The sequence below is a fragment of the Phyllostomus discolor genome, chromosome 5, assembly GCF_004126475.2.
Source record: "Phyllostomus discolor isolate MPI-MPIP mPhyDis1 chromosome 5, mPhyDis1.pri.v3, whole genome shotgun sequence".
NCBI lineage: Eukaryota > Metazoa > Chordata > Mammalia > Chiroptera > Phyllostomidae > Phyllostomus > Phyllostomus discolor.
Genome location: NC_040907.2, coordinates 31,173,389 through 31,180,428, shown reverse-complemented (window position 1 = coordinate 31,180,428; position 7,040 = coordinate 31,173,389). Strand labels below are relative to the sequence as shown.

Sequence of the window (7,040 nt, the reverse complement as noted above, 5' to 3'; positions counted from 1 at the left end):
CGTGCCCACCCTCATACCACGTGGCGTTCCTGACTCTAATTGGGCAATTCCATCAGCTCGCTGATTAATAATTGACTAGTGGGAGGGCTCAAGGAGGGCATGGCTCACTGAAGCCCCGCCCCGTCTCCTCCGACCGGCTGAGGCGTCGTTTCAGTTGCTGGCGGCAGGGGACTCCAGCGGGTCTTCCATCTGCCCTCTGGCTCGCAGGCCAGATCGTCTTGGCCCCGCCAAACGGGCCAGGAGGAGTGGTCCCGAGTGCCGGGCCATGGCAGTGGACTCCTGGCTCTCCGCTGCTGCTTGCCCCGCGGAATCGCTGGCTTCTGTGCGAAGGACCCCCACCACCTCCGCAGGCTAAGAGCCGCTGCCGCCTCGGAGCTGTGAGAGCTACTATGCTCCCTCTTTGCCGCCGCTTCCCCTTCTCACTCGCCCAGGCACCCCTCTGGCTGCTCGGTCCACCTCAGGTAACGCCGAGAGAGCGCGTGGGGCACAAATCTGGGGCGCTCCAGCCGTGCGCGTGGCCGCTACACCCCGCTCGGCTCCGGAGCGCTGGCGCTGGAGTCTCTCGGCGCCGACGGGACCTTTTCACTTCCCAGAGGTGCTCCTCTCAGCGGTTGGGGACATCCCTCGACCCCTTCCACTTCCCTTCTCACTTTCCTCAAGGTCCCGGGATAACCCCCACCCCAACCGCCTCATCTTCTCAGTCCCGGAGGCCTGCAACCCGTTAGAAGTTCCTTCAAATCGTGGACCTGGCCCCTGACTCCTTTCAGGGACTTGCCTCACTTCAGAAACTCAGGAATCCTTCATTTCCTCAGAGAACCGTTTCTGAGACCTCCAACTCCACTCCGAGAGCCTCCTCGTCTCAGTTACACCCTCCTCCCTCAGAGATTTGGTCTCCGCACTTCACTCCCCTCAAACTTACCTTCCCTGGGAACACCCTCTTCTACCCTGGAAATAAAACTCCCTCAGACACTCCTGCCTCCCTCTCCTCTTTTTCCTCCCTGTGTCCTTCTTTTTCACTTCCCTCCTCTTCCCTCCTCTGCCTTTTATCCTTTGCTTTGGAGACTCTGGACTAAGCCAGTATTCAGGTTTAGCTAGAAGTGATACTCCGGTTTGTCTGATTTAAAAACCTTTCAATTTATACCGCTGAGAAAACCTTGCTGAAGAATTTGTACTTTATTCTGTAGGTATGGGGAGCCATTGCAGGTTTTGTAAGTAGGAGTTTGGTATGATTGATTATCTTTGATGAAAATGTGGAGGAAGAATCGAAAGTGAAGACGACGGTGTAGTGGCAGAAAGCCTAGGTAGGCAGGAACCCAGTGTGCTAATCTGGATCAGAGGGAATGAGCTGGGGTAGTGGTAGAAAAATGAAGAGAATGCCATGCAATTCTATGAGGGTTCAAAATAGAGTTGACAGAATTAGTGGGAGGTTTCTGACTAGGCTGATGGGGTGGACTGGTAGTATTACTGGTATGTTACTGGTAGTTGAAGTGGGTAACATAAACAATTTTGAAGGAAGATAATGAATTTGGTTTTAGACAAGTTCAGTTTGAGTTGCTTTTTACATATTACTGTGGGTAACTGGAAATTGAGAGAAAGGTTAGAACTGAATATGTAAATTTGAGGGATCAACAGAGAATACTGAAGCCTTAGTATGGATGGTAATAGTGAAAGAAGAGAAGAAAAGGGCTGCGGACCAGAAGGAACATTATTGTTTGAAGGGTAATAGAATAGACACTGAGAAGGAGAGGTTAAAGGATTGGGACGAGAACTAGAACAGAATGGCATTGTAATAGAAGCCAGAGGAAGAGAGAATTTCAAGAAGGGAGGGGGTAACCATCAGTGTCAGGTGCTCCAGAGGTCAAGTAGAATGAGGATTAGGAAGAAACCACTGAATTTAGCAATTAGGAGATCACTTGTTCCTTTTGAAAGGCACATTAGATAGCATGGTGGTGGCAATGATAGCAGTAGTCAGATCATGATGGATTGAGGAGTAAGTGGGAGGCAGTGAATAAAATTAACAAGTGTGGTTGTGGAGGAGAGTGGATGATTGTGAAACATCTTTATTGAGGATATATTATATGCCAGGTACTATAAAGGTGTTTTATGGATCACAACAGCCTTGTGATTTAGGAATCAGTATCCCTCTTACAGTTGAGAAGACTACAGGCAAGAATTTTTATATATACAGGGTATAGCACAAATAACGCCCCTTTTTATTACAAACTTTGTTACAAAATTATAAGCATGTAATTCTGTAACATAACAATATCCTATCATACTTAAGCACACCATGTGACATTTTAGGTGAAGTGTTCAAATTAAAACTATAAATTATTACACCCATGTTACCCTACCAACAACACTCAAGCAAGTGTTACTTCTGCCAGACCCTGTATATTTTTATTGATTGATTTGAGAGAGAGAGAGAGAGAGAGAGAGAGAAAGAGAAACATTGACTTGTTCCATTTGCCTTGACTTAATGGGGATGGTGATCTAACCAATTGAGCTACCCCACCAGGGCCTACACAAGAATTTGAATAAGGTCTGTCTAGCTCTGAAGCCTCTGTTCTTTCCACTATGGCACATGTGTTTTTTTCTTTTTAGTATGGGTGAAACTGTTTTTTGAGTTGAGGGAAAATTTACCTAGGAAATATGTTGGGCATTTTATTCTTTGACACCAAAAGGATAGAAGTCAAGGTGGACAATGAGGTGATTGATGAAGGGAAAGAAGGTGAGGGAGCTTGACAGATGGCCGTATTTTTTTGATGTGATCAGTTTTCTGTGAAGTCAGTTATCTCTGGAGATGGAATGTACTATGGTGAGTTTCTGATTTGAGTATTATGATTATGACCATGGAAACCTTCAATGCAAAATTAAAGAGGAATGGATCAAGGAGGTAAAAATAAAAGATTGCTGACCATCTTGAGGGGCCAGTAGAAATAGAAATAATACATTTGTAATAGGGCTTGGATTTTACACTTTCTCCAGCAGCCTAAGAGCAAGAGGACAAAAAAAGATGGTTAGGTTTTTCCAGAATTGGAATTTACAAGAAAAAATGATAAAATGGAGAGTAACTGCACACTGCTAGTGACAGTGTGAGAGATATGCTGGGCCCCGAGGGTCTGAGATGGGATTATAAGAAGTAAAACCTTCAGAGATGCTGGTGTACTTAGAGAATAAGGACACAAACAGAAATGTGGTTGAAGATGATGTCTTTCTGTGGAATACAGAGTTTATTATTTTAAGGTAGAAACAAAGAACGGGGTGTAACAAAGAATAACAGTGCTGTTGAAAGGTGATAGAAGTATAGTTTATTGAAGTAGTGGAAGGTTAAGGGGCTAAATATGTTGGATATGTCTTCAGTATGAATGTCATAGTTACCCAATATGCTAGCAGGAAATGGAACAGAGGAGATACTAGATCCTATAGCTGGGGCTGCCCAGAACTGAGGGACTCAAAACTGAGCTAGAGGTTCCTTGGTACTTGCTAGATAGTTGTACTAGGTGGTACAGCTGTTTGTGTATGAATTAATGTTGAGATCCTCAGATACTTGGTTCCTTGGATGTATGCGTTACTCTCTCATGCAAGTGTATATGTGAGATGGTTTCAAACACAAATCCTTTGTGATTTGGCAAAGACGGGCCTGTTTAATTCTGTTTAAAAGTATGTTTTGAGAGGCTGGGGACTCACCACCTAAGGTTCCTCAATAACATTTTGTACTTATGTTAATTGTAAACAGAAAACTTTGTATTTATATGTACTCATTCCCTATTTTAGAGTAGAAAACCAACTTGCTTAATGTTTTTTCCCCCATGTGAAAGTGTTTATAGATATGTTCTTAGCGTCGTACACTTTATTGTTCTGCCAAATGAATATTGTGTTAGAATTTGAAACCTGTGATAAGGACTTTTGTGAGAATTTCATCTCTTTTCAGTAAATGAAGCCCAGTCATTACATTGTATAGTGTGGGGGATAGTGAATGTTTTGGACCAACAGTGAGTATTATACTATTTTCTAAGTCATCATATGGAGATGACTTCAGCGTGGTCACATAAATGTTTTTGCTGAGCATTCAGAGGCAGTGGTTGTTTCAGAAAAGAGCCTACTTGTGATAATTTTTAAGTCTTCCATGACTGAAAACTTTTGAAAAGTAGTGTTATACAAGGAAAACCAATGGAAATCCTAACTATAATGAACCCTTGTTAGCTATATGATTGCAGGCAAACTTCTTACCCTCTGTGAGCTTTAGTATTTCTATTTATTTATTTATTTTCAGAGAGGGAAGGGAGGGAGATAGAGAGAGAGAGAGAAACATCAATGTGCGGTTGCTGGGGGTTATGGCCTGCAACCCAGGAATGTACCCTGGCTGGGAATCAAACCTGGGACACTTTGGTTCCCAGCCCGTGCTCAATCCACTGAGCTATGCCAGCCAGGGCTAGTAATTTTTTTAAAAAGATTTTATTTGTTTAGTTTTAGAGAGAGAAGGGAGGGAGAAAGAGAGAGAGGAACATCAATGCGCGGATGCTGGGGGGTCATGGCCTGCAACCTAGGCATGTGCCCTGACTGGGAATGGAACCTGCGACACTTTGGTTTGCAGCCTGCACTGAATCCACTGAGCTATGCCAGCCAGGGTGAATTTTTTAAAACTTAATCTTTGACTAGGAAATACATTCAAATAGTTAAATAAATCTTTTCATATTCATGTTTTATATAAGCAGTGAAAGCGTCGCTCCTAGGCCTATCCCTCATCCTTGTAGTTCCATGTCCACTCCCAACCACTTTTACTAGTTTTTTTCTTTCTTTTTTAATTTAAAAAATCATTGATTTTTACAGGGAAACATCCATTTGTTGTTCCACTTATTTATGCATTGATTGATTGATTCTTGCATGTGCCTTGACCAGGGATTGAACCCATAAACTTGTGTATCAGGATGCATCAGGATGGTGTATCAGGATGATGTTCTAACTACATGAGCTACCAGGCCAGGACACTAGTTTCTTTATATTCTTTTAGACTTTCTTTAGGCAAATGCTTATGTATTATTGTATTTTTCCCACTTTTCATGCAAAAGTTAGCCCATGGTTCCCCACTGTTCTGCACCTTCTCCCTCTCTTATCCCCATACTGCTTTTTAATTTAATGTATCTTTAATATATCTTAGAAAACTATCCTGATCAGTATACAGAGAGCTTCTGCTAAAAAAGCAAAACCAAACCAAACCAAACCAAACCAAAAAAACACCTAAATAATATCCCATTTAATGGATGTATCATAATTAACTATTTCCTTCTTGTTGGACATTTGTGTTGCTTCTAGGGTTTGATATAAGCAATTTTATAACAAAAACCCTTGAACACATGTCATTTTACATGTGTGTAAGGGTATTTGTGGGATGTATATGCAGAAAGTAGGATTTCTAAGCCAAAGGATATGTGTACATATATAACTATGAAATATATTGCCAAATTGCTTTTCTTAGTGATTGTTCCAACATACATTGCCTGTTCATGCAACATTAGCTGTATCACAGCTAATACTTTCATGATACTTACTATGTGCCAGACACTATTCTAAGTGCTTGGTATACGTTACCTCATTTAATCTTAATAACATCCTTTTGAGGTAGGTACTATTATTATCTCCATTTTTCAGATGAATAATTGAGGAATAGGGAATTTAAGTGATTTGCCCAAATCACATAGTTAATGTGGCAGAAATTCAAGTTAAGCGCTCTGGCTCCAGGGTCACTGTTGTTAATATTGTGCTTTGCTGTTATCCAACTTGAAATTTTGCCAATCTGATAGAGAAAAATGATACCTCTGAGTAGTTTAAAAAATTATTTTACTGTCAACTATCTTTTTATGATGAGTCACTCATTTTCCTTTTCTGTAAACTATCTGTTTAAACTCTTTACCTTTTTTTCTCTTGGGTCATACATAGCTCTCTTTCCTATTGATTTCTAGGTCTCTCTTTAACTATGACACATATCATATATATAAGATCATTTTTTTTGTCTGTGGCATTGCAAATATTGTTTCCATTTTGATATTGTCTTCTGACTTCTTTTATTTTATTCCTATGTAGAACTTTTAGATTTTTATGGAGACAGACTTTTCAGTCTTTTCCTTTTGGATTTTGAGGCATAGTTAGAAAGGCCTTCTCCATTTGAATCCTTAGTTTTGTAATCTATCCAATAGGAATGAGAAATCGGAATTATTGTGAAGGTCTAAGTGCTTTGTCACCTGTAAACTGTAAATCATGTAATACGGTGTTATTTATGAATTTGTCTTCTGAAAAGTTGTATAGAGGCTGTCATCTCTTTTGCTGCATTGTATATAATGGAATGACATAATTTGCCTTCTGCAATGTGGGAAACTAAGGTGTTATTGGTCTTGTGGTCAGTGGTTTCCTTGGACAATTTGCATGGGGTCATTTTCAAAAGTAGGAACTGGAATCCCCAAGTATTTTTGCATACTTTAGTCTTGTCCTTTGTATTAGGTATAATTAGAATCAGACAAAAAGTTCTCAGAAATTCTTTTGCTCTCACATGGTTCACTAATTTGCACATTATTTACTTTGAGTGTTGTATTTCTACTGATGGGTAGAAATTTGTAATTTGGAAGGACCCCTTACAATTTTTGTGATTAGAAAATTAATGCATGTTGATTAAGAAAGACTTGGGAAATAGAGTTGATTTTAAAGGAGGAGGTGAAATTTTTCAGATCTTCCCAAGATTTGAAGAGTTAATAGCCATTGTTAACATTTTAGGTTATATCCTCTTAGATTCTTCTTGTGTGTGTGTCTGTATTGTCATCACCAACTCTCTAGGGCACAGGTGGCAAACACAAGACCCGAGGGCCAAACCTGGCCCTCCACCTTGTTTTATCTGGTCCAGCACCTTGTTTCTACCTGGCGGTAGCAGGTGAAAAAAATAATATTATGACTTTAGTATAATTCGTTTACTTTTTCTAGTGTATAATTTTACATAATTATAATCAGTAATTATTTTTTATATTTGCCTCTCTCCATTAACATGCATC

General features: G+C 40.5%; 1 protein-coding gene across 2 annotated transcripts in view; it reads left to right on the top strand.

The window, feature by feature from the left end:
* Positions 1-36: 36 nt before the first annotated feature.
* The window catches only part of TESK2 (testis associated actin remodelling kinase 2), a 117,121-nt gene continuing 110,117 nt past the window's right edge, over positions 37-7,040 (top strand). The window contains exon 1 of one of the 2 annotated variants that reach the window (XM_028513820.2): positions 37-461. The gene's annotated coding sequence lies outside the window, so the exon portion shown is untranslated. The remainder of the gene's footprint in view (positions 462-7,040) is intronic. The other variant, XM_036025962.1, reaches the window with a different exon arrangement.